Here is a 12,045-nt window from a genome sequence, read left to right on the forward strand (position 1 = left end):
AAAAAAAAAGAAAGAAAGGAAGAAAGAAAATTACGGGCCAATATCTCTCATGAATAAAGATGCAAAAATTTGCAACAAAATTTTAGCCAATAGAATTCAGCATCATATAAAAAAAATAATATATCACGACAAAGTGGGATTCATACTAGGTATGCAAGGATGGTTGAACATTAGAAAATTAATCAACATAATCCACCACACAAATGAAACAAAAGAATCATATGATCATCTCAGTCAACACAGAAAGGCATTCGATAAATTCCAACACCCATTCCTGGTTAAAAAAAAAAAAAAAACTCTCAATAAAATAGTAATAGAAGGGAAATTTCTCAACATAATAAAGGGCATCTACACAAAACCAATGACCAATATTATTCTCAATGGAGAGAGGCTGAAAACATGCCCCCTGAGAACAGCAACAAGACAAGGGTGCCTGCCTTAGTTATCTACTGTTGCTATAACAGAAATATCACAAGCAGAGGGCTTCAAAAAACAGAAGTTTATTGCCTCACATTCTAGTACGCTAGGCGGTCAAATTCAGGGCATCATCTCCATGGGAAGGCTTTCTCTCTGTGACAGCTCGGGAGGAAGGTCCTTGTCATCAATCTTCCCCTGGACTGGGAGCTTCTCAACACAGGGACCCAAGGTCCAAAGGACACACTCTGCTCCTGGCACTACCTTCTTGGTGATATGAGGTCTCCTGTCTCTGGGTTTACGTCTCTCTTTTATACAGCAAAAGAGATTGACTTAAGGCACAACTTAATCTTGGAGATTGAGTCCTGCCTCCTTAACATAACTGCCTCTAATACTACCTCATTAACATTTTAGACGTAGGATTTATAACCCTTAAGAAAGTCAGATCAGATGACAAAACTGTAGAGAATCACATCATGCTTGGAATCACTGTCGGGCAAAGTTACCACACATTTTGTGATCTGATGTGATTTTCTATCTTCTGCTTGTTCCATCATTGTACTTTGGAAGCAGATAACTTGTATTCTAGATTTCACAGATGAAGAGTAATTTTTCCATTTTGGACTTGGAGTTGAATTCAGATTTCTGCTGATATGATGGGGTGAAAATGTTTTACATCTGGCAAAGACATGAATATTTGGGGGCCAAAGAGTGGAATGTCATGGATTGAACTGTGTCCCCCAAAAATACGTGTCCATTTGGCTAGGCCATGATCCCACTATTGTGTGATTGTCCACCATTTTGTCATCTGATGTGATTTTCCTATGGGTTGTAAGCCCTACCTTTGTAAAAAAATTACCTGCTGATGAATGAAATATATTTCTGGTAGATGACTTTCTGAGTTGTAATGTATTGAGAGAGGAAATTGTCCTGTCAGAAAGTTTCATAATGAATTGGTGAAAGGTATAGAAAACTGAGAAAAAGGGGGGGGGGGTCATGGGCGGGGATAAAAACAATTCTTAAATCTATGGGGAATAAGAATTTATATGTGTAAGACATCCGATTAAAGGACACGTGCGTGTGAACTATCTGCGTGGCACAAAGGGTTAACACTCTCGGCTGCTACCTGAAATGTTGGAGGTTCCAGCCCACCCACAGGTGCCTCGGAAGAAAGGCCTGGGGATCTATTTCAAAAAAATCAGCCATTGGAAATCCTATATAGCACAGTTCTACTCTTTCTACTCCAACACACATGGGGTCACAATGAGTCAGAGTCAGCTTGACATCGGCTGGGTTTTTTGTTTGTTTTGTTTTGTTCTCCTTTTAGATAATTGCAAACTCCACACAAAACTCAGCACCAATGCCTAATTAAGTCCAAGAGAAATGTTTAAGTAACTATAGCATAAAAATATTAAGTAATAAGCATAGTGTCTGCTCACTTGACAGTATTTTTCTCTCTAAATAGTGCACAAAATAATAGCATATTGTAGAAGGAACAACATGCTGATTTTTAGAAATACAAGTGACACGTACCTGCAAAAAAACTTCACGGGTTCAACAGACCAGGCCCATTCAGCCTTTGGTGTATGGTGGCACTGCTCCTCCACTACAGTTCCCTCACAAGGAAGTTGAGGGTATGTATCAGTGTCTCCTCAAGACCATGGTGAGCATGTGATCTTGCCACAAGGAGCACAAGTTTTCATGAAGGCCTTACAGTGTGAGTAGTTCTCTACCTTTAGAGACAAAAATAGACAACTTTCCATAAGAAATAGACAACTTTCCATAAGAAAGACTTACTCTGTTATCTGGGATTATTGCACTTTGTTTGAAAGAGCACTATGTAGAATGAACTCACACCGCTGCTGGCAAAGTTTAACACACTCAGGGAAGGGAAGGGAAAATGGCGCCAGGCGATTCGTGTGCTTTACAGACATTCATCCCATATTTCACAGCCACATATTGTTTCCCTAGCTCTGCACACTGCTGCTGCTGCTACTGCTGCTACTGCTGCTGCTGGTGCTTGTCTCTGATTCACCGAAGATTACCGATTTACTCTAAGTTAAATATCCATTTACTGTTTTCACTACTGCTGCTACATTTTAGTGAAAGGCTTTTGCATGAATTAGCCATTTTTCTAATAACAGTGCCAACATTTAATTTGCTGTTTCTAATAACAGGACCAACATCTGATGACATTTAACTAACACAATCCCATTATCCAAATGACAGCCAAGATAAAGCAATTCTTATAATGCATGCATAGCCATTAATCACAATGGGTCCCCCACTTGATCCCCAGGCAGAATTCACCAGGGACAGTAGTCTTCACTACAAGAAATCTGTGAGCACCCAGGACCAGAATTCAACAAGAATTCTTTGCTCATGACCTCCTCCTTTCACTGCTTAAATCCACAAAAGCCTCCTCCTGGCTGCACAGCTTCCCCAAAGAGAGCTATCAGGACCACCATGTCATCTGCCTGCAACTGCTGCTATTTGAATTTGTCTAAGACTTTTCTTGTGACAATGGCGGTAGCATAAGGAAGGACCCCTGTCATGGACTGGATTGTGTACCCCCCAAAATACGTGTTAGACACACCACCCGGCAGCACCAAAGTATGCTTTATTTTCCGATGCACATGGAACATTCTCCAAAATAGACCACATCTTAGGGCACAAAGCAACCCTCAGCAAAATCCAAAACAATGAGATAATACAAAACATATTCTGTCATCACAATGCCATACAAGTAGAAATTCATCACAGGAAGAACAAGGAAAAAAATCAAATACATGGAAATTGAATAATGCCTTGCTTAAAAACCACCGTGTAGTACAAGAAATCAAAGATGCAATCCCAAAATTTCTAAAGCCAAACAAGAATGAAAACACATCATACCAAAATTTGGGACACAACACAACAATGCCAGTGCTCAGCGCTCAGAGGTCAATTTATAGCAATAGATGCACACATCAGAAACGAAGAAAGGGACAAAATCAAAACATTAGCTGCACAACTCAAACACATAGAAAGAATAGCAAAAGAAGCCCACAGCCACCAAAAGGAAGGAAATAACAAAGACCACAGCAGAAATAAATGAAACAGAAAAACAATCGAAAGAATCACAAAACAAAAAGTTGGTTCTTTGAAAGGATCAACAAAATTGACAAACCACTGGCCAAATGGAAAAAGGAAAACAGGAGAGGAAGAAAGTAACCCCAATAAGAAATGAAATGGGAGACATAAGAACGGACCCAAATGAAATAAAAAGGATCATAACAGACTACTAAGAAACACTGTACTCTAATAAATTTGAAAACCTAAAGGAAATGCACAAATTTCTAGAAACATACTACCTACCGAAACTAACACAAACTGAAGTAGAAAGTCTGAACAGACCTATAAAAGAGAAGAGATTGAAATAATAATAATAATAAAAAACTCCCAAAGCAGAAACAAAAAGTCCTGGCCCAGATGGCTTCATTGTGCCCCTCTGGCAGAATTCCACCAAACATTCAAAGAGTTTGCACCAGTACTACTCAAACTATTTCAGAACACAGAAAAGGAAGACATATTTCCAAATTAATTCTATAAAACCAGCATAATCCTGATACCAAAACCAGGCAAACACACCCCAAAACAAGAAAATTACAGACGAATATCTCTCATGAGCATAGATGCAAAAATTCTCAACACAATTCTCGTCAATAGAATTCAGCACCATATCAAAAAATAATGCACGGTGCCAAGTCAGATTCATACCAGGTATGCAAGATCATTCAAGGCTAGAAAATCAATGAAAGTAATCCGCCACATAAACAAAAGAAAAGAAAAAAAAAAAAAAAAAGCACATGATCAAGATCATCTCAATCAATGCAGAAAAGGCCTTCAATAAAGACCAACACCCATAGCTGGTAAAAACAGTCAATACAGTAGGAATAGAAAGGAAATTCCTCAACATAATAAAGGGCATCTATACAAAACCAACAACCAACATTATTCTCAACTGAGAGAGGCTGAAAACATTCCCCTTTAGAACAGGAACAAGACAAGTATACCCTTTATCACAACTCCTACCTAACATTGTGCTACAAGTCCTAGCTCTAGCAATAAGGCAAAAAAGAGAAATAGAGGGCATCTAAATTGATGATGAAGAAATAAAACTATCCCTATTCGCAGATGATATGATACTATACACAGAGAACCCATAAGACTCCACAAGAAAATTACTGGAAGTAATAAAAAAATTCTGCAGACTAGCAGGATACAAGATAAACACACAAAAATCTGTTGGATTCCTATACATCAGTAAAGAGAACTATGAAAAGGAAATCGGGAAAATAATACCATTTATATTAGCTCCTTAAAAAATGAAATAGGAAAAAATCTAACCAGGGACATAAAAGACCTATAGAAAGAAAACTGTACAACACTACTGCAAGAAACCAAATGAGACCTACATAAATGGAAAATCATACCATGTTCATGGATAGGCAGATTTAACTTTGTGAAGATGTCAGTTCTACCCAAAGCAGTCTACAAATACAGTGCAATTCAGATTCTAATACCAACAGCTTTCTTTTACCAGATGGAAAAACTCCTCATTAACTTTATATGGAAAGGAAAGGGGGTCCAGATAAGTAAAACATTGTTGAAGAAGAGCAAAGTAGTCCATGCACTACCTGACCTCAGAACCTGCTATATAGTTATGGTAGTCAAAATAGCCTGGTACTGGTAAAATGACAGACACATTGACCCATGGAACAGGATCAAGGACACAGATGTATATCCACTACCTACGGCCACCTGATTTTTGAAGAAAGCGCAAGCTCCATTAAATAGGGAAAGACAGTCTTTTTAACAAATGATGCTGTGAAACTGGATGTCCATCTGTAAAAAAAATGAAACAGGACCCATCCCTCAGCCCATACACAAACTAATTCAAAATGTATCAATGACCTGAATGTAAAACCGAAAACTATAAAGATCATAAAAGAAAAAATAGGGTTAACGCTAGAGACACTGGAGCCCCATTGGCAACGTGATTAGGTGTTCAGCTTTTAAACAAAAAGTCAGCTGTTTGAATCCACCAGCAGCTCCTTGGAAACCCTATGGGGCAGTTCTATTCTGACCTATAGGGAGGCCCTAACACATGGTGTAAATAGGAAACAAACCATAACTAACAGTAAATAAACAAGAGAAGATGAGCCAGGTAACGGGGATCTTCTAAAAATAAAACACTTCCCCAAAAGAGTAAAAAGACAGCCTACAGACTGGAAAAGCATTCCAGCTACGACAAATCCTACAGAGGTCTACTCTCTAAATCTATAGAAAAATCCAACACCTCTACAACAACAAAAAGATAATAATCTACTTAAAAATGGGCAAAGGATATGAACAGACACTTCAGCAAAGAAGACATCCAGGAGACTAACAGACACATGAGGAAATGCTCGCGATCACTAGCCATTAAAAGAAAAGAAATGTAAATCAAAACTACCATGAGATACCATCTCACCCCAACATTACTGACATAGATCAAAAAGACAGACAATGATAAATGTTGGTAAAGTTGTAGGGAGCTTGGAACCCTTACGCGCTGCTAGTGGGAATGTAAATGGTACAATAATTTTGGAAAATAATACAGCACTTCCTTATAAAGCTAGAAATAGAAATGCCATACAATCCAGCGATCCCAGTCCTAGGCGCATATGCTGGAAAAATAAGAGCCATCACATGAACAGACATATGCACACCCATGTCCATTGCAGTATTATCCACAACAGCAAAAAGTTGAAACAACCTAAGTGCCCATCGACAGATGAATGGACAAACTATAGTACATACACACAATGCAATACTACCCAACGATAAAGAACAATGTTGAATCTGGGAAACACCTGACAACATAGGTAAATCTGGAGGGCTTTATGCTGATTGAAATAAGTCAGTCACAAAAGGACAAATATGTATGAGACGGCTATTATAAAAAACACAGGAAAAAAGTTTCCACACAGAAAGAGGTAAGTTTTAACTGTTATGAGGGAGGGGAGGGAAGGGAGGGAAAAACCCTAAATAGATAGTAGGTAAGTGGTAGCTTTGGTGAGGGGTAAGACAGAATACAATACTGGGGAAGTCAGCACATTTTGATCAGGACACAGTCAGAGACGCTTCACAGACACATCCAAATGCCTTGAGAGACAGAGCTACCAGGCTGAGGGCTGGGGACCATGGTCTCGGGGACATCTAGCTTAACTAGCATACCAATGTATAAAAAAATTGTCCTACATTTGACTATGTTGAGTGGCAACTGGGGTCTTAAAAGCCTATGAGTGGCCATCTCAGATACATCTACTGGTTCCATCCTGGCTGGAACAAAAGAGAATGAAGAAGACCAAAAACGCAATGGAAAGATTACCCAAAGGACTAATGGACCACATGAACCACGGCCTCCACCAGCCTGAGCCCAGAATAACTAGATGGTGCCAGATTACCAACACTCACGGCTCGGGCAGGGATCACAATAGAGGGTCTGAAACAGAGCTGAAGAAAAATGCAGAACAGAATTCAAATTCACACACACACAAGAAAAAGACCAGCCTTGCTGGCCTGTTAGAGACTGGAGACACCCCGAGAATGTGGCCCCAGTCACCCTTTTACCTCAATACTGAAGTCACTTCTGAGGATCACCCTTCACTCAAAGATTAGACACATCTATAGGGCCAACAATAACACATGTGCAGGACATGTTTCATAGTTCAATCATGTATAGGGCCAACAATAACACATGTGAGGACAGTTCAATCATGTACAGAAGACTAAATGGGCACACTAGCCCAAAAGCAAAGACAGGAAGACAGGAAGGGACAGGAAGAATGGGGTGGAGAAGGGTAGAGGGTTGACACATCACAGGGTTAGCAACCCATGTCACAAAACAATTTGTGTATTAACTGTTTCATGAGAAACTAATTTGCTCTGAAACTTTCATGTAAATCACATTAAAAAAAGTCATGAATATAGTACAATGGAAAAAATATATATGTGTTGGAATCCTAGCCCCTACACAACTAAACAATATAAGATAACCACCTTTCATGATGCAATCTAATGTAATGTCATCAATCAATCAGTTGAGGTCATACCAGTGTAGGATGGGTCCTAAAACTAATCACTTCTGAGATTAGACACAGACACACACACACAGGCAAAGGGAACACAGACACTATCGCACAATGGGAGCAGATGAATTATAAGCCTAGGAACGCCAAGGATGCCTGGCAGCTACTAGAAGTTGAAATAGAAAAAGGGCTGGCTTCTAGAACCACATCCTGAATACGGACTTCCAGATTCCTGAACTGTGAGACAATAAATTGCTGTTCCTTAATGCCCCCACTTGTGGAATCTGTGTTACAGCAGCAGTGTGGAACAAAGACACCACTACCCCCAGGGTGCAGGACAAGGCAGGCTCCTTTGGACGATCTTCAAATCTGTCGATCACTTACCACATTTTGTGGTCCAGGAACAGAAACATTCCATTTTCGTTCTTATACACTCCCAGTCCCACAGCCCGGTAGACATATCTCTATAATCCCCGACAGGTAATGAAAGCACCATTCATCCTGCCCTGGATCCCAGCACCTCTTCCCACTCCAGGGCAAAGGCCCCATCTGGTCAGAGGGACCTCCAACCTCTCACACAGCAACCTCCTCAGGTTTCCTTGTTAATTTCAGCTCAAGTGACCTCTATCTTGGGTGACAATGAGCCATCAGAGTTGTGGGGGGCAGCAGTGGCAGAGAGCCAGTACCCCCCATGGAAGGAGCCACGTGCAGATCACAGTATCAACCCTAGCTCAGCATTCCCTTGCTCCCCACACAACACGACTGGAGGGGTCGCCTGCGTGAGTATCCATGGTCCCCTGGTCATAGCACCCTGCTTGGATAGGGAGGTGGGATGGCTTTCACGTTATAAAGACCCGGGCTCACAGCGTTGGGCCATGGAAAAACCCAACAGGACCAAACCCCATCAGTCCCCCGACCCAGGCTCAAAGTGATGGCCTATACGAGGGTGTCAGACCCTGCAGACCTTTGCTTCCATGCCCCACATGCCCTCCAGGAGTCCTGGCAGGGCAATGCCACCTTCCTAGGTCAAAATGAGATCCACGAACATCAATTTCCTATAGGACCACCTACTGATACTTGTGTGGGCAGAAATACCTGCAACATCACTGCAGACTCCAGAGCTGGTAAAAAAAACACTGGGCCTGAAGGAGGAGGGAGGGAGGGGCAGTTGCTGAAGCCTGGAGACCACCTTGACAAAGCAGAGCCAGTTCACTGAGGGAGAGAGCCCAGGTAAACCCTGCCATGGTGTCACCCCTTCCTCTGGCCTCCTGCCAGCTCCCCTTAAGCTGACACCCCTTCCAGAAGCCAGGGAGTGAAACCATTTACAGAGTCAGCACCAGAGCCAACCTGTGAATGTTGGCCGAGCCAGGCATTTCCTGGCACCATACCTGGGGAACAGAGTATCTGGCAGCTGGAATGGCCTGAGGGTTGCACCTGGAGAGAGGTGCTGGGGACAGGGGTTGCCAGAGCTGACAGCATAGAAGAAATGGAGGGGCTGTCATCAGAGATGCCTTGATCTTCCTCCCCGGCAGGCTAGGGGATGTCAGACTATCCTGAGCAGACCACACTAGGTCTCCCCATATTGGGACAGTCTATTCTGGCTATTGGAGAGGGACACTGGGAGAGGCTGTGTAAGTTTCCATCGAGTCCGCCCTCAACTCATAGTGACTCCATGCACAGCGGAACAAAGCGCTGCCCAGTCCTGCACCATCCGTGATTGGTTTCAGATCACAGATGTGATCCATAGGGCTTTCATTGGCTGGTTTTCAGAAATCCTTCTCCAGGCCTTTATTCCAAGTCCATCTTAGTGTAGAAGCTCTGCTGAAATCTCTTCAGCACCATAGTAACATGCAAGCCTCCGCTGACAGATGGGTGGTGGCTGCACATGACGTTCATTGGCTGGGAATCGAATCCAGGTCTCCCACATGCAAGGTGAGAACTCTACCGCTGAACCTCCAATGCTGCATACTGGGAGAACATCCTTTAACTGATCTCCTTTGGCACTTCTAGAATGTTTTGTCACTGAGTGGGGACATGGAATCAGACAGAACCAATTTTCCATGTTCCTTCTAAGTCTGTCAGATGCCGGAACCCGACATTACTGTCCACCCCTTGGCATGACTTTGAGGGTCATGGATTGTCCTGAAAAATAACTAGACCAAGGCCCTATCACTGAGGCCAGCAGAGCCAGGAGGTACATATCCAGATCTACCCCTCTAGCTAAGCTGGGAAGATGAGGGTCCACTCAGCCTGAAAGGCAAATGTTTACACTCGCCATGACCGAGAACTGGCTTAGGAGTGTTATGAGATTAAACATAGCACAACACAGGGATTTTGTCAAAACAATACCAACCACTTTGCATGAGTTGCCAAAAGAGAAAGTAAGGCTCCAAAAGCTGGAAACGTATGTCCTACGTCCCTAGGGGTTAGGGTCGGAAATTGGGTTGGGGTTGGTGGCTCAAAAAAAGTATCTCGGGTAAAGGGAAGGGATCCTTAGTTGTTATCCTGATTTGTATTAGCACAAAATAAACCTCGGAAATATGTTTTGATTTTAGCGAAAACCTTCTGAACTTCCTGCATCGCTGGAACATGTTCCAGGTTCTATGGCTGATTAAGAGAGTGGTTCCCAGGAAGGGGTTACCCTACTGCCCTCTCTCCTCCACCCCCACCCATCCACCTGTCCGATGGTCTGATGAGAGTCATTCAAAGACAGGCCAGTAAGATCAAGAACGTGTTGGAGATTTAGGATGCTGCCCAGTGATTCTTATGGACATTCCTTTTAGGAAACACTGGCTTAGTCCTTATGTCTTAGAAGACACAAGGTTTTGTGATCACAACTCATAATCATGGTCACGAACAACCTAACTCTATTTTTGGACTTGGACTCAAGCAGGAGGCAAAAGTGAACCTGATGAGGGCCTAGAGCCCCTTGGAGCACAGTGTGGACAAACAGACGTCGGTTGCAGTCTCTGGAAGAGCATTCAGAATGGAGGGGCTGGCCCAGGAAACCCTATACAACCTGCCAGCATCTCCCAGAACTAGAAGGTTCCTGGAGACCCATACATTTAACCAGGGTATCCAAACAGTGAGGCAACTAAAGTCATTAACTTTCCAGTGACAAGATTACCAGCAGGGTTTTGTTGTTGTAGCAGCTCGCATCAACACCATGCGCAATGGTACAAAATGCTGCCCAGTCCATCCCAGGGACTGGTTGCAGATCAGACCATTGGGATCCATAAGGTTTTCATTGGCTGCTTTTCAGATGTAGATCTCCAGGCCTATCTTACTAGTCTGTCTTAGTCTGGAAGCTTTGCTGAAACCTTTTCAGGATCACAGCAACATGAACGTCTCTACTAACAGATGGATGATGGCTGCACATGAAGTGCACTAGCTGGGAATAGAACCTGGGTCTCCTACAGGGATGGTGAGAATTCTACCACAGAATCACCAATTAGTGTCGATGATGGGACTCGCTTTCACCTTCTTGTTGTTATGGGACATGTGCACACAATCATGCCAGCACTCAATCCCACAGTGTGTGATCTGACGCATACCAGAAAGAAAAGTGGAGATGGGCTCTCTCTTTGAGATTCTGAGTGAGTGGACCCCACCCCAGTGCTCATCATGTTTACCACTGTGGTAGTTTTGAGCAGCCTCCTGGGAATCACCCACTTCAGTGTGGCAGGCAGTTAACCACATGCTTCCTTGGGAATCCTGAGACTCAGTGTTTCTGGACGACAGTGATTTTTCCCGATCTTCACTCCCCTAGCTCATGGAACAAGGTTGTGCGCATTTGATTCACCATGTTGTGTCCCTTCCTCTTTCAAATACCTGGAGGGGATTCTGGTTTTCTTGATTCAGTCCTGACTTACAAAGTAATGGGTAACAAAGTAATTCCAGGAGGCACAACCCAGGAGATGGGAACTGAGATTGCTTATCTGATTAATTATTTATGATTGATTTTGGAGGAAATGATCATCAGTGGAAAGGAGACAGGAGCAGTCCTGGCAGACTGTGGCAAATCTGGCACATGAAGAATCATCTACATTTGCCTGAAATGAAGTGGCAATTAACAGCAAGTCTTTGGTGAGATAGATACCGTTGCAAGACCATGTTTAGGAATGAGGACTGCAAGGACTGTGGAGTGGCTGGCCTCTCATCTCTGCATTGGAGCCCACAGAATGAGAAGGATGATCTCAGAACTCCAAGCTCTCAGCTAGAGACAAGGTCAGAGGGCAAGGGGCCCCATCACTGCCCTAAAAATATTCATTTTCTCTCATAACCACAGGATGAATGTGATTGTAGGGGGGAACGTATCTGAAAGTCAGACCCAACGTTTGCTACAACAGCTTGCCAAGTCTCAACACCAGATGAATTAATTCGCAGCCTCACCAGGTGTCTCATGTGAAAGAATTTGCCTGGAAAGGATGTGATCTTGAGAACTGGAGCGGTGACATTTCTTCAGATTCCAATAAAGCCCAGTACCATAAATGCCCAAATGACCATTAGCAACCAG

At 42.8% G+C, this 12,045-nt stretch overlaps 2 gene segments (V, D, J or C); both read left to right on the forward strand.

Moving 5' to 3' along the window:
- Positions 1–12,045, forward strand: part of LOC104846692 (immunoglobulin heavy constant gamma 1-like) — a 398,675-nt gene that overhangs the window by 247,774 nt on the left and 138,856 nt on the right.
- Positions 1–12,045, forward strand: part of LOC135228350 (immunoglobulin heavy constant gamma 1-like) — a 441,642-nt gene that overhangs the window by 246,759 nt on the left and 182,838 nt on the right.

The sequence above is a fragment of the Loxodonta africana genome, chromosome 21 (genome assembly GCF_030014295.1).
Source record: "Loxodonta africana isolate mLoxAfr1 chromosome 21, mLoxAfr1.hap2, whole genome shotgun sequence".
NCBI lineage: Eukaryota > Metazoa > Chordata > Mammalia > Proboscidea > Elephantidae > Loxodonta > Loxodonta africana.